Source organism: Rhineura floridana, chromosome 18, assembly GCF_030035675.1.
Source record: "Rhineura floridana isolate rRhiFlo1 chromosome 18, rRhiFlo1.hap2, whole genome shotgun sequence".
Lineage (NCBI taxonomy): Eukaryota > Metazoa > Chordata > Lepidosauria > Squamata > Rhineuridae > Rhineura > Rhineura floridana.
The window spans coordinates 29373503-29399402 of record NC_084497.1 but is presented as its reverse complement, the minus strand read 5'-3'; the positions used below and the strand labels follow the sequence as shown (position 1 = coordinate 29399402).

At 47.7% G+C, this 25900-nt stretch overlaps 1 long non-coding RNA gene across 2 annotated transcripts; it reads left to right on the top strand.

The window, feature by feature from the left end:
- The first annotated feature begins 1494 nt into the window (after positions 1-1494).
- Positions 1495-25900, top strand: LOC133372494 (uncharacterized). Of its 2 annotated transcripts, XR_009759498.1 has the most exons (5): positions 1495-1703; positions 8627-8740; positions 10103-10234; positions 20507-20626; positions 25833-25900. It is a non-coding gene; the product is annotated as an uncharacterized LOC133372494 (long non-coding RNA). The 2 variants fall into 2 exon arrangements; XR_009759497.1 differs by lacking the exons at positions 20507-20626; positions 25833-25900 and having other exon boundaries at positions 10103-12071.

The following is a 25900-nucleotide window of genomic DNA, read 5'->3' as shown; positions in this document are numbered from 1 at the left end:
GCATCCTTGAGCTCTGGAGGGAGGCTAGATGAATGGAGGTGTGTGTGTAGAAAGCAGCCTACTGTACCAAGGTCAATTTTACATTTATTGCTCCACCCACTTTTGCCTATGGCCCTACCCACCACTGGCATGTGGCCCCTGGAAGGTTTCCCAAATGGGAATGTGGCCCTTGGGCTGAAAAATCCAGATAGGGGGCCTAATATTATAAATGGGGTGTTGGCAACAGGTCCACCCCCGGAGAGGGTGAATTTGGGTTACATTGGGGCACGGTAGGAGAACAACTAGGTTGGCATTCTGATGACAAGGGTGCTGTGTAGCACCCATCCCACAATCAACACCTGTCTGGAGGCACCCTTCCTTTCACATCTCAAGCTGAGGGTTGGCCCTGTGGGTGCCACCATGTCCCCAGGCCACAGAGGGCTGACAGGGCCCACGTTGGTCTGCCATCAGTCTCCTTTTGTTACATCACTTTCCCCTTTTTCTCCTCCTTGATTCCAAGATTGATATTCCTCACTTCTTTAGAGTGTCAATTTTTCTCTTATTAGGCCTTAATTAAGATGATTAATGAGCCGCCAATGGAGGTTTGCAATTTTGTCTATTAGCCCTCCTCCCGCATCTAAGCAGAGGCCATCGGTAGAGCTGGCTAGCTCTCCCCTTCTCCATCTCCTCTGATGCCGCTTGCGGAGGAAAATGGCTGTCTTGCAAGAGAGACCCTGATCCGCTGCAGCGCATGGCAGATTGGGTTGTCACTGTTTAGCCCTGCCTGACCCAATACCAGACCCAGACTCCTTGGAGGACAAACCAGGCACGCCACACACTGAGGACCTCAGGGAACAAGCAGTGTCCCCTGGGACCAGGGCAAAGGATCCCTTTGATGGGCCCTGGGGGAGGGGAGCCCCACTGAAGGACCCTTGGATATGCCAGAGGAAGAAGAGGCAGAACCCCCTCCAAGAATCCCTGTGTCAAAGGGGAAAAGCACAGCATGCGTCTGTGTTTGGCAACTTCATTGCACAACTTTTGGAGAAAGATGAAGATGCGCCTCTTAACCCTGGCCTTTGACCCTCGAGATCTATATTTGTAGGACCTACCCAATCTTCTGTGATGTGGTTTAGGTTGCTTTTAACTGTTTTTAATTACGTGTTTAGATGTGCTGTGACTCGCCCTGGGTCCTTGGGGCGAAGGGTGGGTAATAAATTCTAATAATAAATAATCTAGAGACCTCAGAGGGTTGTGTGCAATGTTAAACCTACTCAGAGTAGAAGTTAATGGGCATGAGTATCTTGGGTCTTAATTTCGGTGGGTCTACTCTGAGTAGAACTTAGCTGGATACGAGAGTCATCATACTCCTCATGAGTAAGGGGCCTACTTGTGAGTAAGCAATCCTCAATGCTCCTTCACCATCAACAGCTGTGGTTAGGGTGGGGGCAGTCTAGGAGGCAAGAGTACATAATGCCTCCCTCTTGAGCACTTTCCAGCCAGATGCTTATAGGAAGCCCAGAAGCTAGCAACTATGGTTGAGAGAAGCTTGCTGGCTCTGTTTTCCCAAATGTAGGTGCTCTTCCTTGCCGAGTCACTTCCTGTGGCACTGATCTTGCACAGCTGCCTGATCTCACCTCTGGATCGTGTTCTGGACCTGAATTGATTCCCTGTGCTTGACCCTGCTTTGTTTGGACTGTATTGCACCTTTGACCCTCCTCTCCTTGGTGAGTGTTGTGGCAAGAGGCTTATATGCCTGGGACAGGGCCCCTGGCCCCTGAGGGCACCCACTGAGTGTGACATGGCTCACTAAGCAAACAGGACATGGGGTGGCATAGGCTTGCGTACAGTTTGCACCTGGAACATAGGCCTACAGCAATCTGAACAGCCCCAGAGCCTTATGGTGTGTTTATATATGTATAGATGAAATGGAGAAAGAATCATCATGATTCAACCAGAAATAAAGTCCACCTTACTGTAGCGAGGAGAACTGGAAAGCTGGCCTGTGTACCTGCTCAGTCTGTAGTGCAGGTGCCAGCAGTTGATGGGCTACATCAAGGCTTTAGCTGTTTCCCCTTCATAGAATGTAAGAAGAGCCCTGCTACCATCATGCCCTCCCAGTGGCCAACCAGACGCCCCAGCTGGGAGCCTGCAAGCAGGACCTGAGCACAACAGCATTCTCCCCACTTTTCCTAGCAACTGGTAATTGGAGGCTGGGCATAGCCAATCAGGGTTTGTAGTCAGTAGGGCTGCCAATGCGATAGAGTTATCTTTACACTCAATTAGGACCAGACACTCCCCTTTAAAGAGAGAAAACCTTCAAAGAGAGGACTGCCTTCTGACAGTTCTTAAAATAGAGAACTATTCTCTGTAAAACACGCAGACACACTAACAAAGGTCCCTGTGTTACATCAAAGGACAGATCCTGCTTTTATGGGTCCGACAAGGCCTAATGCAACTTTGATGGGCCCCAAGTGGTTGTGAGCCTTGTGGAGTGCGTGGAGGCCTCTGGCATGTTGCCTGGTTGATGGTATTGTCAACTTGCTGCTGCCCCTAAAATCTCTGTGCATGCGCAGTGAGGCTTATTAGCGCTGTTACAGAGTTCTCCTTGGGTTCAAAAAACCAGTCTGGTTTCTGGAATGCACTCGTGAGTTCTTAACACCTTCTGAGTGGGTCTGTTTTAAAAACTGCTAAATGGATTCAATGGAACATCCATTTTCCTCCTGCTCTGATGACTGGCATTGGATCTCTTGCAAGGCCCTTAGCAGCTGTGTGCTTTGCAGCTCTGGTTTAGCAAAGTGTAACAGAGGCCTTGCAAAGTTTGAGCTCTTTTGTTTTGAAGGAAGATAGAGTTAGGGTCTTCCAGCTGGTTAGGCTTGCCTACCTTTACCTGTGCTGTTCTCTGCCTAACTTCCTTTTGTTGTAAACTGATATGCTCAGGGAAGCTGACCTGCCCCTCTTTCCTTTGTCTTCTTCTTTGACTGTCCAAGGAGAGAGGAGACATCTCTGTCTTTGTTCTCTCTCCAGAGCCATGAGGGCAAGACCCAAGTCTGAGCATGGCACCTCCAACTTAGTTGGGACTAGGTATGCCTTTCCTATTTATTATGTATTTCTATAAACAAAGTAGCTTTTTCTTATTTTACTAAGTCTTAAGTCTCAGTGATCTCAATGCAGGGTAAAAGCCTGCTACTTGGGTAAATATACACACTGGCACACATGCAGCTCAGATGCTGAGGATCTCTGCATATCCATAACACAGTCAACCGCCTATCTGCTGGGGTGGGAGATATTTGAAGGTGAGCTTAGTTAGGGTGCAGAGGAGCGACAGTCTTGCAAAGTATGCGGTGGGCCCATCTCAAGCTCGGCTCTTGGGACATCTGATTGTAATTGTCAATAATGTGACTTGGGAAGCCGCAGGGATGGGATTCTGAAGGCAACGGGGGCATTTGGGCTCTTTAAAACATCAGGAAGAGAATTCAAGTTAAAGCCAGGGGTTTCTGAAGTGGAAGGCTAGGCAGGCCCTCTTAAACCTCCCCCAGCATCTCCATTTTCGCTCCTTGCCATTTTGGGAAGCAGTCCCAGTTCAAAAAATGAAACTCATCCAGGAATATTTTGGGGTGCCCCAGATGGCAGCCATTGTCAAATGGGTTCTGCCAGCTCACTGGTTTAATTCAGGACCGTTCCAGTCATTTGTCTGCCTCCCAGGCTAATCCCTGACATGCAACCCTCTTCTAACTCTTTCTAGGACAGATGAGTTAGCGAGGAGGAGGGGGGTGTTCAGGCCTTAAATTGTAAGGCCCTTAATCCCACCTTTTTTTTGCAAGCCAGGGCCTCCAACCCCTGTGTAGTCACCAGCTAGGAACACAGTTGAGGGTTAGGGATTTGCTTGTAAACAGGCGGCCGGCTTGAGTTATTTACTGTGTGAAACAAGACCTTTTTAAAAACCCTGTCATTTCACAGTACAATGGACAGTCTGTTGGAGCGTTAACCTGCAAAACGAGCCCATTTTTCTCCATAAAGACGGATTACGAGAAATCCCTCCTCGACAGTGGGGAAGGCCCATCCTTAATCACAGTCCTGCCTGGCGCAAAGCTCCGCTTTCATTATCTAGATCCGGTTACTAAGGTGTGCCGAGCCAAGCATGGCATTAGCTGAGCAGAGGGAGGGGAGAATTTTCTACCTCCCTGCTTCTCCTTTCTGCAGAAGAAAAATGGATTTTGGGGATCTATGAGCGCATCATAGCCACAGTTAAGAGCACCTTGACTCTTAGAGAGGAGATTTTTTTTGGGGGGGGGGGAGCGGTAACACCATGGAATAATTGTGCAGCTGTTGAACAACAAATGAAACTTCTCATCTGTATCTAAGTTGCTTCTTTCCATGGCTCCACTAAGACTTGCTGATCCCTGGTGAACTGCCAACAGCAAGAGGATGAGTCAAATTTCTATCTCCCCCCAACCCTTCTGCACACCTAAAATCAGTGCTTTGTCCCTCGTGCTCATTTGGAATGCAAAAGAGCAAGTGAAAAGCCGATTAACTGAAATGAACTTGGCACCAGTGCAGCGTGTGTTCATGCGCGTGTGTAGGAACATAGGAAACCGCTTCATGCTGAATCAGAGCATTGGTCCATTGAGCTCAGTATTGTCTACACCAAGTGGCAGCAGCTCTCCATGGTCTTGGGCAGGAATTTCCCCTAGCCCTATTTGGAGATGCGGCCAGGGGTTGAACCTGGGGCCTTCTGCCTGCAAAGGAGGTGCTCTTCCACTGAGCTACAGGCCTCCCCTATGCATCCAGGCACTTGCGCATCCCCACCCCATAAGAGGACACAACTTGCATTTAAATTTGCACAGGTTAACTTGTATGCATCAGTTCCAACTTAGAAATGCTGGGTTGTTTCCAACTAAGTCCTACTCAGAAGTAGACCCATTGAAATTAAAGGGCCTAAGTCAGCCATGTCTATTAATTTCACTGGGTCTGCCCTGAGTAGGACTTACATTGGATGCAACCCAATGGCTAAAACTTAGCTAGGAATGCAATCCAGCTCACCATCGTGTGGGTGACTGTGGCCAGGTGATCTGACTGTGTGGACCTCCTCCTCAGTCTGCTGTCCACGTGCTGAATGTGGATGAGCAACATTAAGGCGCCTGCAGGTCTCGCCATCTGTCCCAAAGACCTGTCTCAAGGAAGTTTCTCTCTCTCTGCACTTTCCAGCCAGATGCTTACAGGAAGCCCAGAAGCTAGCAACTGTGGCTGAGAGAAGCAGTCTGCTTTTGAACAGCTTCTCATGGTTGATAGCTGTTGGTGGACCCATTGAAGAACTTGAAAGACTTCAAAAGAGGATTAGATTCATGGAGGAGAAGGCTATCAACGGCTACTAGCCACAATGGCTATGTTCTGCCTATACTGCTGGAGACATTATACCTCTGAAAACCAGTGCTGGGAATTGCAAGTGAGAAGAGCTGCGGCTGCACTCAGGTCCTGCTTTTGGGCTTCCCTTTGGAACACCTGGTTGGTCACTGTGAGGACAGTATGATGGACTAATTGGGCCATTGGCCTAATCCAGCAGGGCAAATTCTGATGTTCTTATAAGTAGGGATGGCCACCAACGTGGATGGCTTTGAAAAATGAGAGTCCACCTTCCTCAATCAGAGGAAGCATCCATCTAGTCTAGTGGTTAGTCGGGTATTTCTAGGAACTTCATAAGATGAATATGAAGATGGCTTTTTCTTGTTGTTGATGGCTCTGAGGTCCACTGCATCTGAACGTGGACTGAGCCATGAAAGCATTATCATCATTAGTTTGCACTCCAGTGCCTCAAAACAACTTACACAGTAAAAATAAAAATAACAAAGACATTAAAGCTGGATATGAAAACAGCAATAAAGGAATAAAATACTCAGCCAATATTGGCAAAGTTCTACCCACCCCATTTAACGGATGTGCCTAGCAAAGGCCACTGATATATCTAACTACCCTCCCAATTAAGAGCCATAAGCCTTAATAAATAAGGATGTTCTTGCCTGGCACCTAAAAACAGTCAGTGAGGGCCCTAGGCGTGCTTAGAGCATTCTACAAGGGGAGGAGCCACCACTGGAAAGGCCCATTCTTATGTCCTCACCCTCTGCACCTCCCTTGGAGAGGATGTACAGAGAAGTGCATCAGATGATAAATACAGGCTCTGTGTTGGTTCTTGTGGGGACGGTTGGTCCTTGAGATATTGGGGTCCTGAGCTGCATGAGCCAGGAAAGTAATTGTAGCCAGTGTAGCTGAGCCAAAATAGGTGTTATATGCTCAGATTGTCTTGCCCTGCACCAACTGCACTTTCCAAACTGCCTTCAAAGGCAGTCCCATGTATAATGCATTGCAGGAATCAAATAGCCTTTGAAAGATGCATCTCTGTGAATTTCTGCAGTTCCCCCTTTTTGAAGCCACTCAGGCCAGCGGCTATTGTCGCTCCATCCTGTTGCAGCGAGTTCTGCAAGTTGGCAATACTTTCGGCTGACTCTTGAATCTACTCCTGCCAGTCAGTGTCATTTGGGTGACCCCAAAAGTGCTAGCATTATGGGAGCAGGAAAGGGGGAAAATCTCTTTATTCAATGGATCTCACAATGGCCAGATGCGACTTGTGCTGTGGCAGAGACAAAGGCGCAGTGGAGACGTATCTCTATATCTCTCTGTATATTGGCCTTGCCAGTCACCCTCTGCTTCCCTCTGCGCCTTCCACCCCCCTCCACCCCAACGCCAACCTCTGCTACAGCATTTTCATCCCCAGCCCCCTTTCCCTCCTCTCCCTGGTACGTCAAATGCCACTGATTAGAGAAATAAAATTTCCATCTGTCGAGGAATTTATGAGAGTTATTACTAGTAATAAAAAGAGCTGTACAAACGACGAAATGATGGGGCTGAGGGGGAGAAGGCGCCTCCAGTTAGCAGCGAAAGTGACTTTTAAATAAGGTTACAGACTTCCTTATTAAGTTGTGCAAACCTGACCCCTCCCCTTCCCCAATCTTCCTCTCTGGCACCCTTGGGAAGAGGAAACGGGTGTTTTTCCGCCCCTGCAGAGCTCTTCTTCATGAGCCTGGCTTGATTCAGTGTCTTTTTTTCTTAAAAGGAATGCAACGGCTCAAGCTCTCTATTACTCTCTGATCCAGAAGCTGAGCCGGCCTAATGTGTACTGGCTGCGATTAAGGCAAATGCACTTGAATGTTCAAAGGCAACTGCATTTTTGTTGCTGAAGAGTCCGTCAGAACAGGGTTGATACATCAGGCCAAACATCCATTATTATTATTATTAATTATTATTATTATTTAATTATTTATTATTTATTATTTATTTATTATTATACCCTTCCTCCCAGAAGAATTCAATTGACTGAATTTATATCCAGCCTTTCCTCCTGAAGGGGATCAGCATCTCCTTTCCAGGCAGTGGCTATCCAAGGAAGCTTCCTTTTCAATCATCCCTTTATTCAGAGCCACGAGGACTAGAACCTTACTTGCATTTTAGGGAAATGGCAGTAGGTCTGTGACAGGGCACCTGGCTTGCATGCAGAGCACCCTAGATTCAAACCCCAATGACATCTCCAGGTAAGGCTGGGAATGTTCCTTGTCTGAAACCCTGTAGAGCTGCTGCCAGTCAGTGTTGGCAATTCTGAGGTAGATGGCCCAAAGGTCTGACTCGGGCTAAGGCAGCTTCCTGTGTACCCTGCTTGGCTCTTGAAGTTTTGAGAGCTGTGATGTGCGTGTGGAGTCGCCGCCTTGTTCATTCTCTCTGCCCCCCCCCCCCAAATCTAAATGATTCAAGGAGCCTGCGCCCTTCACCCACCCTGGTTGCATATTTAAGCTTGATTGAATGGCAAAAGGGGAATCCAAAACAATGCACAGGTTGATATGAATTGCAATGCGTGTGCGTGCGGGATTAATACCTGGGAGCAATTAACCCTCTGCATGCCACAAGGATGGGTGTTCCAAGATGTGCTTGGTGACATAGGTGGTGCCAGAGGGGAGGGGGAGAGGGGACCCTGGCCAGGTGGGTGTCTTCCCCATCACCCCCAATGCTGGACCCCTGAAGTTTCTGGAAAGAATGGCAGCTCAGGGAAGGGTGAGGTAGCTCGAGGGTGGGGCACCTGCGTTGCAGGCAGCAGGTCCCAAATTCAATCCCCATTGGCCTCTCCAGCTAAGGCTGGAAAAAATCACTTATCTGAGAGCTTGGAGGGCTGCTGCCAGCCAGTGTTGATGGTAAAACCAAGTTAGGTGGCCTAAGACTCCCGCTCTTGGCTAAAGGGAAGGGCCATTGCTCAGTGGTAAAACCTAAGTGTGATATGCAGGAAGTTCCAGGTTCAGCAATATACTGACTGGCAGCTGGGGTTTTAGTCTGAGGGTCTCTCTCAGGCCTACCTGGAGATGCCGAAGATTGGATCTGGGGCCTTCTGCATGCAAAGCAGGTGCCCCACCCTTGAGCTACAGCGTTTGCTCAGCTACCACTGAGCTACCTCTCCTCCTGACCAAACTGGGGACCAGCAAAGCCGACAGAGTAACTGTGAGGTCCAGTTTTGGAGTGTCCTGCTTGAAGAACTCAAGAGAACATGATGAAGCGGGTAGAGTACATTGCATTTAGACCATGGTGATGTCTGTGTATCCTTCCTTGGCCACAGCATTCCCTGGGTGGCACCATCTCTCAGGCAAGCCTACCTCTCGGGTTTGTTGTGAGGATAAGAGGACCTGCCTTTGTGGAGTGTTGGGAACCAACGGCGAAAAAGTAACCAGAGGTAAGCTTGAAGCCCTCATAAAATATGCAAACATCTGAAGAACTTCCATTGAACATGGAGACTCCTTCGCAAATAGCTGACAACCACCTATTGTGTTGGGCAAAGCTCTCTAAAGAGCTGAGGTTGCTTTCAGTGTGCCTTTCTTTCGGTTGAAAAAGAGGAATCATAATTCCATAATACAAATTTGGCTGTCAGCTAAAGACCTGCCTTTTTATGGCCGGCTATAAATTTTTTTAGCAATACCTTCCTGCAGATAATGATAACTTTGCCACAACTGCCATTATTTCAATTCTGTTCTTCATTTGATTAAGTGAGGGTGATCGATTGAGTGCTTAAGAAGGAATTAATTAATTCAGGCTCTTCTTTCAGTGCAAAACAGAAGGAGATGCTGGTATTCCTCTCCACCCTCGCCCCCATTTTGGGACTGTGAGGTTGGAAGTCCTGAAATAGGCTCAGTGTGATGATTTGGAAGGTGATCCTCTTCTGAGGGAGGGTCTCCTGAAGTTCTCCATTTATAAGACACGAGGGTGGGTGGGACACTTTTGTCTCAGTGGTCAAATGGAGGCCTTCTGCATATCCTTCCCCATAAGTCAATATACCATGGCCGCTACTAGGGGTGGGCAAATCTGTGAATTTTGATTTCTCTCATTTGTCTAATCTTAAATTCAGTACTCCAGATTTCCACGTCAGTTCATGTTGTTAAAACAAAGTCCTCATGAACATTTGGGAGGAAGGGTGGGATATAAATTTAATAAATAAAACTTCATGCAATGTTTTCCTAATATACATGGGATATGAATTTAATAAATAAACTTTAGTGCAATTTTCTCCCAATACACGTGTTTTTACATGCAGGTCTGCCTAATAGGCGTGTTTCTACACAGCAATTTCCCCTAATGTAATGCATTTTTGTGTGTTGTTTTCATGAATATATGCGTTTGGACACACACACACACTTTACCCCCAAGGTGTGCATTTTGTGCCCATTAATTGGCTGGGGAACCATATTGCGAAATTCAAAGAAGGCTGAATTTCAAAGGAGGGCTGTGTTTTGGTTTGCATAATGCTTTGGAAAGAGTGAATCAAATAATTTCGCTTTTCAGTGAGAACTGAATCAAATTTCCCCATAGCCACTGAGCATGCTCAGTCCTCATTAAGCTATTTTTGGGATTTCCCCCCTTAAGGGCTTTTTATAATTTTTTAAAAAATACTTCTGCAAACTTTGGTTGCCCTGAGCATCCTCCTTTGGGTGGGTGCTGTTGTTTCCCTATATCTCCGATGTACGAGCTGTGAGTGGTGTTCATTACATAGCTGAGATGACAACTCAGAGGCCTTAAGGTGAGCCTGTCTTCCTCCATCTAGTTACACCACCTCCTGTGCACGCAACAGAGATATGACTCGACCTCAGAGAGAGCTCTGATTGCTGCTGGAAGAGTTGCTGGGGGTCTCTCGAGATGAAGAAGCCTTTGCAATGTGCATGAAACACTGAGTGAGGTAATCGATGCCGCTCCTGGGCCACAGCCCCAGGCGCATCGTGACTTAAGTTGTTCTTGCAGGACTTGGGGTGGGACAGTCTTCTTGATCTGGAACTCGCCTTTTAGACCCACCTAGGAGGCCGCTTTTCTTCTATCTGATCATGACTAGGAGAAAAGAAAAAAGGATGTGGTAGAACATGCTGGTTAAGGACAGAGTTAGCCTCAAGGCAAAGATGACTGCTTTGTTTCTCTAGCCCCCCCTCCCCCGAATCAGCTGAAATGCCATTGTTGGATGCAAAATGTTTTGACTTAAAGACCTGACGGTCAGGTTGCTTACGGCTGATGTCCAGAATTATGTTTCCATATATGGAGTCAGGGAAAGTGATACAACTTTGTCAATAGCAGGGCCAGTCCAAGAAATTTGCTCTTGGAGGCAAAAGAGAAGATGTCACACACACACATACCCCAGTCACACCTACGAAAGCCAACCAGGCTGGCAGCTCAATTCTTCCTCCAAGTCTGGTGATACTATGGCCTCTTCCACTGCCCTCGCGAGCCCCTGGCTTCGGGAAGGAGTGGGGAGCCTTTTCTGCCTGGCAGGCCAGATCCTTATCTTCCTACACCTGGAGGGCCCAAATTTGACAGGTGGGCAGGGCAGCCCATCTGCCAGTTGTTGGACGTCATTACAATGTTGGGTGATGCTGTGCTTTGAAGCCCGGATTGTCAGAACTTCCAAGTGCAGTTTGGAGCTCTTTTGCAAGCAGCTCTGAAAGCCAGAGGTCCAGAGAGCAGCGTGAGGCTGCTTTCAAAAGGGCTTTGAACCTCTGGGTTTCATTCAGTGGAAACTACTTTGCCATCCTGAAGCAGAGCACCTTGGTACAGGATAGAAACCCCTGGGGACTTGCATTAAGCTTCTGATTATGCCTTGGAAGCTCTGCTCTTACTTGCCTTACACCCGGCTTCATGTATGCCATCTGTGGGCACGGGTGGGCATGGCTTGTTCCAAATGGCCTTGTGGGCCCAATCTGGCCTGTGGGCTAAACATTCCCCAACCCCTGGCTTGGGTGGGGGCATGCAGAGCAAATTGCGCGGTACGCACAGCTCTGTGTGCTCCATGCCCTTGAGCCATTTGCCACCTGATTTGGCCATCTTTCTCTCTCTAGCGCAGGCATGGGGAACCTTTGGTCTTCCAGAGGTTGCTGAACTACAACTCCCATGGCCATCCCTAGCCATTGGGCCTGCTTGCCGGGGCTGTCATATCTGGGGCTCAGAGGCGGGACCAGAGTTCAGACTGGCAGGTTTGTGGTGGAGCTTCCAGGATCTGGTCTTGGCTGCTTTTGAGATCTGGCTGATTCCACCTCTCTGTGTTTTCTTTTCTTTTTAAAATCTCATTTCAGTGCACTTAAACTTAAGACCCATTGAAGTGCATGGACCTCAGTCATCGCCATTCATTTCAATGGGTCTCCTCTGAGTAAGATCAGCGTTGGGCACAACTCAATATAATTAATGATGATTATAATAAATAATAATAATTTATTTTATAATCCCAAATACTGCTTGCTTGTCAACTGTTCTTTTGGTGCACATTTTGGCAACCAGACCTATATTTATACTTTATATAAATGGCATCAATAATAATATTTTGTTTGCTTGTTATTGGCATCGCACTGGTACTATCAGAGTACCAGAATCAGCACCACACGAAGAGTGTGTGTCTGCATTGTAAGTTCATTGGGGCGAGGCTTCTCTAAGAGCTGATAGTATTGATCTCTACAGCGCAAGGATGAAAACTAGAGAGGAAACGTTAGTGGGATGAGTGTGCAAGGATACACACATTCAGGGCAACTTCAGGAGGGGCTGAGGACGTATTGAGCCCTGTCACTGGCAAATACTGCAAATGTGTATGCATAATGCATTTTATGCATTTTAGTTTACTGTAATGTTTGTGTTTTTATTGTGTATTTTATTATATATGTATGCTATTTTGTTGTAGCTGCCCTGAGTGCCCTATTGTAGGGTAGAAGGGTGGGACAGAAATAATAATAATAATAGGTTCCGGGGCTGACTTCCCCCACCTATGCCTTCGGAATTTGAAACAAAATTAAAATTTGAATCCCAATCTGAGCTGAAGTCACATAGGAGTCTGTCTTATACTGAGTCAAACTATTGGTCCATCTAGTTCAGTATTGTCTAGTTCAGTATTGTCCAGCGTTTCAGGAGAAGGGAGATGCAGCCAGGGATTGAACCTGGGACCTTCTGCATGCAAAGTAGATGCTCTTCTACTGAGCTATGGCCCTTCCTGCAATTTGTCCTCTTCCAAAAAGTTTTGGGTTAAATGGTTAGGCATTGCCGCAGTCATTGCCTTTTCCCAGCCGGTGAACAGTGCTGTGCACTTGAGCCCGCCACTGTTAATGAGGCAACGTCTACCACTCCTTCCTCTTAAGCAGGGAGGGAGGAAAAATCGCCAAGAATTTATTAGTCTAATTACATTTCCCTAATGCCGTTGACCTCGGGTGTACGGCGACGTGTCGATCAAAGCCGCAATCTCCCAGACATTATTGGAGTCTTAATAAGAGTCAATTGGTGAGTGTCACTCAGAGTTGGACCCTCAATGTGGGAATCTCGAGAGGTCTAGTGGAGAGAGAGGAGCCGGAGGTGGGGATGCTATAATATTTGTACTAATAATAGTGATTAGGTTTCCACAGACTTGCTGTTCTGTGACTGGCGAACAATCTCTCCTTCCGAGGGAAGAGTCTCTCTTGCGCTCTTGTTTCAACACAAAAGGGGCAAATTAAGGCTGTTTCCATAGCCTGGCTGCTTTCCTCCTCCTCCTCTCTGCTCCGGGGAAGAGCAATCTTAGCACACTGTGCAACAGCTTACAGGGGAAATTAGGAATGCTTGCCCTGAGGTAATGTTTTCTGAATGTCTGATAAATGGATCATGCTTTTAATTTTTATTGAGGCGATGCACAAACCAGTTTTAGTTAGGTATTAGTGTGGGGAACTGAATGTCTTACGAGTGGCAGCAAGAGCCAATGTGGTGCCCTCCAGGCGATGATGGACCACAACTCCCGTCATCATCCCTGACCATTGGCTCTCCTAGCTGCTGAGGCAGATGGGAGTTGTAGTCCAGCAACATCTGGAAATCCACAGGTTCCTTAACTACACTGTCATTTGCCTTCACTGCCCTTAGTTACCTCCAGCTCAATCCTGCCTTCTTCCAATGCAGGGGTGGGGAAACCAAGGCCCTCTAGATGGTGCTGGACTTTAATTCCTATCATCCCTGACTGGTGACAGTGCTGGCTGGCTGATGGGAGTTGGGGTGCAGCAACATCTGGAGGTCCACAGATTCCCTATTCCTGAACAAGACCGTCACTTGCCGTTACTGCCCCCAGTTACCTCCAGAATTCAGAACTCTGTCTTCTAATGCAGGGATGGGGGACAACTGGCCCTCTAGATCAGCCTTTCCCAACCAGTGTGCCTCCAGATGTTGTTGGACCACAACTCCCATCAGCCTCAGCTAGCATTGCCAATGGTCAGGAAGATGGGAGTTGTGGTCCAACAACATCTGAAGGCACACTGGTTAGAAAAAGCTGCTCTAGATGTTGCTGGACTTTGGATGATTTCTAAACTGTTCTCCCCCCCTTCTCTGGGACTTTTAGGGACTGTAGTTTTCAAGCTCACGAGATGGGGAGATGGCATGTTCTAGATGGGGTTGCATTTCCTTGGGGAGAAACAAGTCTGTAGTTCTGTGATGCCTCCCCAGTGTTACTGCTGTAGTGCCATCTAGAGGCAGCACTCTTGCCCTATAGTGCAAGAAAAGTGGGACAACTCTTCCTGTCCCCCCCCCAAATCATTTGTGGTATGAACATTTACAGGATGTCAGCAGGAAGCTATGGGGCACCCACCAATTGGAAACGAAGCAGTTATGTCCCCACTGAGACTTTTGTAGGCATAAACAGTATGCTTATAATTGCCCTGATACCATCATGAGCACAAATCATCATGGATGAGCATGGACAATAAAGCTATTGGTGGCTACTAACCCTGATGGCTCTGCTCTGCTACCAAAATTGGAGGCAGCCTGCTTCTGAATACCAGTTGCTGGAAATGGCGGAAGGGGAGAGTTGCCCTTGCACCCGGGCCCTGCTTGTGGGCTTCTGGTAGGCATGGACTTGGCCACTGTGAGAACAGGAGGCTGGTCTATCTGGGCTGCTGGCCTGACCCAGCTTGGCTCTTCCAGTGTTCTTATGCACAGTGGGGGGGGGGAAGGATGTCTGGAGAGGATGTCTTCTTTCCTCTTAAGGCAAAATAGTGGTTTCTTTGGCCGTTTGCTTGGATGCCACCGAATTCGCCCTCCCCAGTCTCCTGCTCCTCCTGGGCTCTGGCATTTGTGTGACTAAGAGGCCTCATCATCATGCAGGCTGTGTGGTCCCAGTTGCTTCCTCCAGACTTTGCAAAGAGCTGCAGTCTACTTAAACAGCTTCTTATTCCCGCTTGGATTTGGGCCAGGGAGAGAAAGAGAGAGGCAGGCCTGCAGCATCTCCTTTGCTGGAAATTTCTGCCTTCATCCCAGTCTCCTCCGACTCGAACCAAACTGATGAAAGCCAACTGTTGGCTGATTCAGGACAGAGAAATGGAAGGACCTTGCCACACAGCATAGAGTTAAACAGAGGAATTTGCTCCTACGGGAGACAGTGATGGCCACCAACGTGAATGGCTTTAAAAGCAGGTTAGAGATACAAATGGGAGGATGAGGCAAGCAGTGGCTGTTAGCCATGACAGCTCTGTTCTGCCTTCACTGTCAGTGGCAGAATGCCTCCGAATACACAAATGGAGAGAATGCTGTTCCACTCGGGTCCTGCTTGGGGGCTTCCCAGTGGGGCATCCTGTTGGCCCGTGGGAACAGAATGCTGGACTAGATGGGCCCCCTTTGGCCTGATCCAGCTATGGGGCTCTTCTTATACTCCTAAGTTACCATCGGAATGAATCTGGGGATGACAGAAGCTGAACATGCCGTTTTGTTTTAATGTATTTTAAGGTCTGTTTTTACGATGTTTTGATGTGTTTTTAGCACTTCTGTTTGCTGCCCTGGGCTCCTGCTGGGAGGAAGGGTGGGATATAAATCAAATAATAAATAAATAAACTCAGAGTGGCTTCAGGCGGGCAGAGGGACAGGAAGCGCAATTGCCTGCCTTCTGTTCCCTGTCCTGGCCTCTCTTTCCCCCATCCTGCCACATCATGGGGAAGATGCTTTAAGGCGGGGGAGTCAACCTGGTGCCTTCCAGCTATTGTGCAATCCACCCCTCGTTATCCCCTACCATGGGGCCTTCTGGCCGGGACTGATGGGGAGGTGTAGTCCCCAACATCTGGAGGGCACCCGGTTAGGTCCCCCTGCCCTGAGGCCCAAACCAGATGTGATTCTTAGGCAGGGATGCTGGACTCAACTCCCATCAGCCTTGGCCAGCATGGCCAAGGATTAGGAGAGCTGGAGTCCCAACAACATCTGGTGGCCTTCCAGGTTCCCTGCCCGTGTCCAGAGGAGATGATGACCTTCCACTGGTTTTGCTTTTCTAATTAGCCGCCCCAACTGGTTGCTTCAAAGCTGAGGGAAGTGGTGCTGGGACATAGAGCGTTTAAAGCTGAATCCAATTTAAATCCATTTCTTAACCTATAGCTGTTGTGAATTCTACATTGAGACAAAAAAGATAGCTGCAAGTGCTGTTTATGTCTTTACCCCTTCCTTGTGGAGCAAATAGTGGAATGGGATTAAAATGCAGACAGCTTCCCTCTGGAGTGCCCCAACTTCAAAGCAGGCCCCTTTGATGGGTGCCTGTCAGAAAACAACAAACACTGAGGGGATCCCCCATGTGCCATATCTGCGTTGTGCTTTCTGGGACTGTGGCTCAGTGAAGGTGCCAGATTCAGTCCCTGGCATCTGCAGGTAGGGCTGGGAATGTCCCCTGTCTCCATCCCGGGAGAGCAAGATAGTGAACCTGCAACCTGTTAGTATTGTAGTTGAATGCTGGCAGAAACTGAACTATAACAGGATCCTTGTCAAAGGAGTACAGTAATGTAATTATATATTTATATAAACAAGTGTGGTGTAGTGGTTACAGTGTTGGACTATGACCTGGGAGACCAGGATTAGAATCCCCACACAGCCATGAAGCTCACTGGGTGACCTTGGACCAGTCGCTGCCTCTCAGCCTCAGAGGGAGGCAATGGTAAACCCCCTCTGAATATCCCTTACCATAAAAAACCCTCTTTGTAGGGTTGCCATAAGTCGGGATCGACTTGAAGGCAGTCTATTTCCTATTTTTATATTTATATATTTATCCTGCCCTTCCTCCCAGTGGCACCAATAGGAGTTTATCCTGGGTATAATAAATGAAGAGAGCTTACATTTATTGTAGGAAATATCTACTGGATAGGAAAGCGCCTAGTTCTGCTAACTGAAATTGGAGATGCAAAGAGCCGTGCCTGCTATTTCATCTCTGCAGGAGAGGTACAAAGGGAAAAGGTGTCTCCTCTCTCAGGGTGGGGTGAAGAAGAACGGAGGGGCAGGAAGGGAGGTTGGCGAACCCTAAGAGTAGCAGTCTAGCACCTGGACAAATGTCAGCCCAGCCAGGTCTAGGAAACGTGGAGGCTCCCCTGTTTATTTATTCTTCCCCCATGCAAACCCACCACCCTCTCTGTGCAAGCTGAGTTGCATTACAATGTTTCCACTAGGACCTTTTCAATGCAAAGCATGTGCTCTGCCAAGGAGCTGCAGCCCTTCCTTGAAACACGGAAGGCTGGTCCATTAGGACAAATGGCACTCGTCAAGACAGCCCCCACCGGCCTGCCTTCTTACTTGCATCCAGTTTGGGGGGGGGGGGGAGAAAGGCAGGCACCGGCTTTCAGCTTCTGCCTCCTCCTAAGTCTCAATGTTGCCATTCTAGACCTCAGCAGGGAGGAAGATGGAGACAAAACTCCTCCTCCTGTTGGCTTTCTGCCCTACCAGTCCCAATGGGCACCATTGACTGCAGTTGTCTGAAAGCCTTGGTCTAAGTTGAGCTAACCGGAGGATGATTTAATGGAAGCAACAGAGAAACCCAGGGAAGCTTCGCTATGCTAAGCCAGACCCTTGGTCCACCTAGCTCAGTATTGCTAGTGCTGACTGGCAGCTGCTGCCTTGGATCCCAGAGAGGGTATTTTCCAGGTGAGACCCTTGGTCCATCTAGCTCAGTGGTGTCCACACTGGCAGCAGCTCTCCAGGGTTTCAGGCAGGGGTATCTCCCAGCCGTACCTGGAAGTGCCAAGGATTGAAACTGGGACCTTTTTTGCATGTAGCGTAAAGCTGGTGCAAACCTTACAGGGTGGGCTGATATTTACTTTTCTATAGCCGGGGCTGGTGTTCAGGTTTGTTCCTCTCTCCAAAGCCTGCTGGGCTGACACATTCTCCCTTCATCCTCTTTCTTTTAAATGGTGTGGGCAAGAATTCCTGGCTCTGTGTTCAGGTTCTTTGAGAGTCTGGTAATTGGCACCCCCACTTCCTGATTGTTCTCTCTTGGGAAAATGGCATTGATGGCGTCCTTTGTGAGCTGGATGGGTTTTCTTCTTAAATGAGGGGAAACCTTCCTTCCTCGTGTGTGTGTGTGTGGTGGGGGTAGGGGTTGTAACTCAGCAACTGGCTTGCAGAAACAGGCAGGAGCAATCTGCCAGGGAACAAATGAACAGAACCTTATTTCGATCGCTCTTAAAATTTCTCAGGAGGAGGAGAAAGCCCCAATGCTGGCAAGGAAAAATAAGTGTGTGAATCCTTATGCACATTACCATCAATAGGTCTATTCTGAATGGGATTAGCATTGGGTACAACCCTATCTTTTGGGGGGGAAATCATTACATCATTTGTAAAACATCCTAACCATGATCACCGTAGGGTTTAATGGAATTTTGCACCCAACCACGTTCTGGAATGCTTTGTCAGGTCATCTAGTCGGGTATTGTCTACTCTGACTGGTAGCAGATCTCTGGGATCTCAGGCAGAGGTGTCTCCTGTCACCTGCTGCCTGATTCCTTTCTAAATGGAGATGTTGAGGACCCTCTGCATGCAAAGCAGGTGATCCACCACCTCATTCTGTCCCTTCCTTGAAAACATACAAAGCTGCCATGTACTAAGTCAAACCATTGGTCCATCTCGCCCAATATTGTCTGCTCTGACTGGCAGTGGCTCTCCAGGGTTTCAGGCAAGGGACATTCCCAGCCCTACCTGGAGACAGCAGGGACTGATTCTTGGACCTTCTGCCTACAAAGTAGATGCTCTGCCACCGAGCGGCAGCCCTGTCTGCTCCCCTGAATAGCCATGGCAACATATTTCCAACAGACTTTCCTTCCAACAGTGTAAAATAAATAAATAACTAAAGGCCTTCCCCCAAATTCACACTGGATTTAGGCAACATTTTGTGGCATTTCTTGTTTGAGTGCCAAGGATAGCAACCGATGCTGTTTTTAACTGGCTCATTGCACTTTCTTCCTGAGCCTGTTAGCCTTTGGAAAAAGGCCTTCAGTATGGGATGAAGTCTTCAGGGATCAGATATTACTGATGACAGATCCAGCAAAGGCCATTTGACCTGGGGGGTGGGGGGCAGAGACTGGATGTTTGTTTCCCCTAGACACTCATTAAAAGGCTGTGTGGCTGCTGATGCCCTCAATGTCCTTTTTGAAATTCAACTCTAAGCAAGATGGAAACTGTGCCTTTTGAGCTGGAATTGTGACGGCTACTGCAATGTGATTGTCTTAAGGGCTATTTGGGGGCACACTCCCCCATCCTTTGCTCCTAAATGAGCACACGTTGGAGTAACCTCCTGGTTCAGTCAGGCTATTGCTGCTCTCCAGTTGTTGCCTTCTCTTACCTTTGCATCTGCCCAAGTTCCTTTAATGCAAGTTTCCTTCGCCAAATGGGCTAAACCTTTCTCTCTGTTTGGATGTAACTGTCCCATTTGAAAATACTCATTCCACAAAACTCCCAAGACATTTCGGAATCCTTATCTCTGCGCTTATTGAGATTAATTATACTGGAAGTTCATGCCTGTTCATTGGCATTTCGGAGAATCTGGCCAGAGAGAGTGGTCACCATTTTTAAAAAAATAAAATGCTTGCCACTGTACATTTCCTTTATCTTGGTTGTAATAGCAATTAGAGAACTTTTTCAATGTTTCTACCAGTCTAATCAATAGTAAAAGCTGTTGAGAGCTAAACGAAATCTCCCCCCCCCCACAGAGACCGTATGTTTCTGAATTCCCTTTGTTCTCCAATTTCATCCCTGCCATGTGGCTCAATATCCTTCCAGTCAGGAGCAGTCTGGTGAGTTAAAATTCAGAGGATTTGGCAGAGCAGAGGATCTGTCCAACATGGAGAGCAGGCAAGATCAGATGTTGTTTCAGCACTGGTTAGGCCTTGACTGGACATTGGTGTTGCTGCCTCACTCCTTCCTGGGCTGCCGTCTGGGTCCTGATCCATAGCACTCCTCATGAGTAAGACTTGGGGAGAGTTGTCCTCATGCTGCCAATTGGTCTTTGGACACACCTGAGACCAGGCGGAGTGTAGGAACACAGCAAGTGCCTCATGCTGACTCAGACCATTGCTCCATCTAGCTTGCCTACACTGAATGGCCCTTGCTCTCTAGGATTTCAGACAGGATTTCTCTCAATTATTTTTCTGATCTTAAGTTCAGTTTTTCACTTTTCCACATTGGTTTGCCTTTTCTTAAAAGTTCTCTTGAAAAAATCATCAGCATTTTCTTGTTTATTAAGTTTACATCCTGCCCTTCCTCCTGTAAGGAGCCCAGGGCAGCAAACAAAACCACTAAATACACTCTAAAGCATCTTAAAAACATCTTTAAAAACATCTTAAACAGCAGTTCCAGCACAGACACAGACTTGGATAAAGGTCTCTATTTAAAAGGCTTGTTGAAAGAGGCTTCTTCAATAGGTGCCAAAAAGATACGGCACCTGTCTAATATTTAAGGGGAGGGAATTCCACAGGGAAGGTGCCACTACACTAAAGGTCCACTTAGTATGTTGTGCAGAATGGACCTCCTGATAAGATGGTATCTGCAGGAGGCCCTCACCTGCAAAGCGCAGCGATCTACTGGGTATATAAGGGGTAAGGCGATCTTCCAGGTATTTTAGTATGAATTTCTTTTGATACATACATTTTTGTATGCATTTTGCCTAACATACATTTTTGCAAGCAGTTTCCATTAGCATAATGCAAACTTTTTATACGTTATATGCACTTCCTTCTAGCAAGTGAATTTTTGTGTACGTTACTTACCTGGAGAAATGCATTGCAAAATTCGGAGGAGGGCAGATTTTGAAGGACGACTGTGTTTCGGTCCGCATCTTATTTCAGGAAATATGAATTAGGTAAGTTCACCTTTAAATGCAAACTGATTCAAATTCTTCTCCCAGCCATACTCCCAGCCCTACCTGAAGATGCTTGGGGTTAAACCAGGGACCTTTTGCAGATGCTCTGCCACTGACCTGCGGCCCTCCCTGCAACCCAGCAGCATCTTTGAGGATGGTATCATTCCTGGGGGTGGTCTCGAGAGGGTTGTTGGTCCCTGTCGACTCACCTAGAACTTCATCAGGACTGGGGCTAGCAATAGGATCCTGCTCTGAGGTCTCCTTTAGCTCAGGATTGCTCCTATCCAAGGCGATGGGACATGCCCCATTTGAAACACTCATACCATGAAACTCTCAGGACATTTCTGAATCCCTATCTCTGTCCTGCTGCTTTCATATCCTGCTTTAAGGGCTTCCTGGGGGCATCAGATTGGTCATTGTGGGAAACACGATGCTATACTAGATTGGCCTTCAATTTAACCCAGCAGGTCTCTTCTTAATATTAGATGAGATAGGGTGTGTCCTTATGGATAATAAGGAATCCCTTATGCTCCTGGAGAAGAGAACAGCAAAGTACCTTTGGCAGTAATTGAGAATAATTTTTGTGTGTGTGGCCTTATCTAATTTAGCTCTCAAAATGCCATTAAAATCTCCTGCCAATATAACTTTCCCATCAACAGAAGCCCTCAAATTGCCTGATTAAATTACCCTCGAAAACTTGAGGCATAACCTCATCTGTTCCTGTTCCCTCCCCATAGCTCGTGTTTTAAGATTTTTTTTCCTAATGTAGCTTAGCATTGGTCGATCAATTTGCTCTTACTGCTGGTGTTTCAGATCGGTTTGAGTAACTTTAATATTTAGTCCTAGGCTTGTTTACTTAGAAATAAATCCCATTAGTGTCCCTGCTTGTATTTCTAGGAACTGCTGCCCACAGAGTTTACTGCTATGCAAAAGTACACACAATCACAGCCTTGGAATCTTGTGAAAAGAAGAGCCTGGCTGCTGGATCAGGCCAAAGGGACCCCCACATAGTCTAGAATCCTGTCTGCGGAAGGGCTGTAGCTCAGTGGTAGAGCATCTGCCTTGCATGCAGAAGGTCCCAGGTTCAATCTCCCAAGTAGGAAAGCAAGAAGGATGACCAGGGGACTGGAAACAAAGCCCTATGAGGAGAGACTGAAAGAACTGGGCATGTTTAACCTTGAGGAGAGAAGACTGAGGGGAGATGTGATAGCACACTTCAAGTATTTGAAAGGTTGTCACACAGAGGAGGGCCGGGATCTCTCCTCGATCATCCCAGAGTACAGGACACGGAATAATGGGCTCAAGTTGCAGGAAGCCAGATTTCGACTGATCATCAGAAAAAACTTCCTAACTGTTAGAGTGGTAGGGCAATGGGGCCATGACCTAGGGAGGTGGTGGGGGAGGCCTTTAAGAGGCAGTTGGACAGGCACCTGTCGGGGATGCTTTAAGTTGGATTCCTGCATTGAGCAGAAGGTTGGACTCAATGGCCTTTGAGGCCCCTTCAGACTCTATGATTTTGTGATTCTAGGGCTAGGAGAGACTTCCTGTCTGAAATGCTGGAGAGCCACTGCCAGTCAGTGTAGACAGTACTAAGCTAGATGGACCAGTGGGACTGACTCAGTGTTAGGCAGCTTCCTCTGTTCCTATAGTCTCAGAGTGGCCAATCCGATACCCATGGAAAGCCCCCAAGCAGGATCTGAATGCAACACCTCTCTCTCCACTTGTGATGTCCAGAAACTGATATTAGGAGGCATACTAACCCTGCAGTGGAGGTAGAACATAGCCATTGTGGCTAGTTGGCATTGATAGCCCTCTCCTCCTCCATGAATGTATCGAAGCCTCTTTTGAAACCTTCCAAGAGGGTGGCCATCTTGTGCACGCAAATTCCATAGTTTAATCTGAGTGATGTGTAGAGACCTTTCTTTTGTCTGTGCTGAATTTCCCAACATTTGGCTTCATGGGATGCCCTTAATGGGCTTAGTATTGTGAGAGAATGAGAAAAAACTGTCTATGCTCTTCCTTCCTGCCATGCATCAGTTTATATGCCTCTATCAACCCTTACTCGCTTTTTCTTTAATCTGAAAAGTCCCAAACATTGTAACCTTTCCTCATTGCCCCATGACCATTTCGGCTGTTCATTTCTGCACCTTCCTCAGCTGTTCTTGAGGTGTGTTGACCTAAACTGTACACAGTGGTTTGTATTCAGCTCTGTAGTAGTGTGGTGTAGTGGTTAAGCTGTTGGACTATGACCTGGGAGACCAGGGTTCGAATCCCCACACAGCCATGGAGCTCACTGGGTGACCTTGGGCCAGTCACTGCCTCTCAGCCTCAGAGGGAGGCAATGGTAAACCACTTGCCATGAAAACCCTATTCGTAGGGTTGCCATAAGTCAGAATTGACTTGAAGGCAGTCCATGTCCTGTAGTAGACCCATTGAAATAAATGAGCCTGAGTTAGTCCTCAAGGAAGACCTCAAGGAACCCCACCAGCAGGGCATAAAGGAAAAGGAGCTCTCCTCTCCTCTTGACTCGCAACACCTGTTATTAAGAGGCTCTGGACATGGAAATCCCATTTAGCTAATCAGGGCTGGCACCAGATTTGAAGAAGCCCCTGGCAAAATAATCTGCAGCAGAGACCTCCTACACGGAAACCTGCTGGTGGGCTTTCCTGTATGCAGTGGTGGGTTCTTCCTTGGGCAGCTGCATGCTGCCTGACATTTTAGTCACCCACTCTGCCCCTGATGTAGTATTTTACTAAGATGTCTAGTGTATTGGCCTAGGGCTGGTACCTGTCATGTCTCCAGCACCCACATCCTAGTGTCACCCCAAGGAGGACTATAATTCAGATGACCCACAAGTCACCCCACTCCATGTGCGTGTGTGTGCATATGTAACCCTCAAGCACCCTTTCATGTCATCTAGATCTTAAGGACATGGCTCTCCCACCATCTCAGACCGTGGGGATGACTCCCTTGTACCTTCTCCTGTTCCACAGCCACACAGGTCCAGCATCAGCCATGGGCCCTTTAAGTGTTACAGACAGTTTTCCCAGGGAGCAAGAGGGGAAAAGCCTTGCCAGATGACTGGTGCTTTGCTGAAGCAACAACTTCCCTAGTTCACCCAGCAGGGTCCACTGGGAGCTATCCAGGGTCTTGATTCAACAGCCTCCTTAAGCATTCAGATGACTCTGGGCATTTGCTGAAGCAGCATCTTCCAAAGCTCAGCCAGCAAGCCCTGCTCGGAGCTGTCCACTGTCCTGATTCAACATATTTGCTTGTCATACCATGCCAGTCTGTAGTACTGTAATTCCCAGTGAGCACCAAGACCCAGCAGACAAGGACAGCAATTGTGATGGGTCCTGCTAGAGAACCAGGGCCTGACACCTCCCCCAAGGGTGCTGGTGCTGATGGAAGCACTGTGGCTAATGCCCACTGATAACTCAATTGGCTCAGTTATGGCTGTAACTCTAAAACTGGATGTTGCATTCCAATTAAGAATGGGAGGGGGAATCTTAAATTTCTCGCCTCTGTCCTCACACTGGAGCAGTATGAATGAATTCATAGATACATAAGAAGGAATAGCCTGTCCAGTCCATCCATAATTGTGGCTGATGGACTGCTGTGTGGAAAGCCAAAACATTCCGAGGTTTAATTTTGACTCCTGAATGTGGATTTTGGATGTTTTATTCATGCTGTCTAAGTTCGGCTCTGGCAAATCTTGGGCTATATTTAACATGGTTAATCATCATTGTTGACTCCCCAAGGGGCTTGGATCCCTGATTAGCACTGCCAAAGGAATGGGGGCTTTAATATACTCTTTGGAAACCGTGCACCTCTATCAGCTGGTGTCGAGCTGTTCAGACATTAAAGTTGAATGTGGGGTTGGAGGGGGAGAGAGAGTCCAATGCCAGTCTCCCCACACCATAAGCAGCAGGCTTTTTTTTTCACAATTAAGAGGACTTGCAGAGGGGGAAAGCTTGCTTTAAGATGTTGCTGTTATTGGCTTAGATTAGCTATTTTCAAACAGAGGCCTTGGACTGGAGAGTTCCCTGGAAACTTACTAGGGTTCCTCCTGGAGAAGACCAGTAAATACAACTACCCCACTCACTATTTTGAGAGCTTTATTAGTTCTAACAGCGGCACAGTTTTCAGGGTTTGAGAATTAATCTCTTTTTGGCTGACGGGTTTTGATTGTTAGGCACACAGGAAATTGCCTTCTACCGAATCAGATCATGAGTCAGTCTGGCTGAGTATTGTCTGCACTGACTGGCAGCAGCTCTGCAGGGGTTCAGACAGGGAATCTTTCCAAGGCCTACCTGGAGATGCTGCTGAGGACTGAACCTGGAACCTTCTGCATGCAAAGCAGGTGTCCCATCCCGAGCCCTTTCTCTTGGCTGCAGTCTGCGGTGGGCTGAGGCACAAAAGATCTCAGGGTCAAATGAAGAGGCGGCAGGGCTGGCGGGGGTATCTGGATCAATGTTGACAACTGGGCTAAGCACCCTAGAAATGCTTCTTACTAATCAAAGTGAACGTAGGAAGCGGCAATGTACGATCAGTCAGTCCATTGGTCCATATAGCTCAGTATTGCCTACACAGACTGGCAGAGGCTTCCAGGGTCTTTGAGAGGGGACATTCCCAGCCTTACCCGGAGATGCTCTGCCTGAGGCTGCTACTTTGGTTGTGTTATGGTGATGGTTGTGGGAATTTCTCTTGTGCAGAGTTTGCTATAGCAGAGGGATCTAGCTTTCTCTGAGATGTAATTCTGTATTTTAACTTTTTTACAATTTACGATTCTGTATCTCTGTGTAAGTCACCTGGGGTTAGGGACCTCAAGACCGTGGGCCAAATGCTGCCCTCTGTGCCTGGCCCTCCAGGCACTTGCCTGGCCCCCCACGCTCTCAGCAGGCCATACCCTTCACCGGCCTTGCTTCACACCCTCTGCAAATGTTTTCACCTGGCTGGCATGTGTCATTGAGCTCTAATCATAATGCCTCTGCTTGCCTGGATAGTGTGTGTGTGTGTAGAAACTGTACAAAGGTAACATTCACATTAGTTGCTCTGCCCACTTTTTCCTCTGGCCCTGCCTACCACTGGCACGTGGTCCCTGGAAGGATGCCCAGAAGGGAATGCGGCTCTTGGGCTGGCAAAGTTTCCCCACTTCTGACAGAGATGATGGAGCAAATTTCTTTTCTGTTGTTCTGGAGAGCAGGCCCTGAACCAAAGAATTCCAATTGCAAAAAAGGAAACTGAGACTAACCATTTGCAAGAACTGCCTGA